The sequence below is a fragment of the Octopus bimaculoides genome, chromosome 11 (assembly GCF_001194135.2).
Source record: "Octopus bimaculoides isolate UCB-OBI-ISO-001 chromosome 11, ASM119413v2, whole genome shotgun sequence".
NCBI lineage: Eukaryota > Metazoa > Mollusca > Cephalopoda > Octopoda > Octopodidae > Octopus > Octopus bimaculoides.
In genome coordinates this window covers 46,701,973-46,702,577 of record NC_068991.1, presented here as the reverse complement: position 1 = coordinate 46,702,577, position 605 = coordinate 46,701,973, and positions in this window count along the sequence as shown.

Sequence of the window (605 nt, the reverse complement as noted above, 5' to 3'; positions counted from 1 at the left end):
ATTCTCTTGCGATAAAGCAAGCATTACGACAGATGGTTTTTTTCTCAGAAATATTCCAGTCGCATCGCACCTCTTACATTGATCTTGGTTTCTGTTGCTTAGTAATCTCTGCTTAATCGAATAAACAGTTTTAATCTCTTAATCACTGTTAAATGCACGTCGTTAATTAACTGATCAGACATTTCTCTCTCTCTCTCTTCTCCCGATCTGCCTCTCACAGACAGACATGCACACACACATACACATTAATAATAATAATAATAATAATAATAATAATAATAATAATAATAATAATAATAATAATAATAATGATAAAGAAAATCAAAACCATCTATAAGTATTTATTTATCTGCATTCACAATCACATAATCGTCGTCGTCAACGTCGTCATCATTGTCATTGTCGTCACCATTATTTTCGTTGTCACATGACATGGTTGTTAGCGATGTCGTCAACGCCATCTTAATCACCACCACCAACACAACCACCATCACAACCACCTTCCTCCTCCCCTTCCTCCTCCTCTGCTTCCCCTTCCTCCTCCTCTGCTTCCCCTTCCTCCTCCTCTGCTTCCCCTTCCTCCTCCTCTGCTTCCCCTTCCTCCT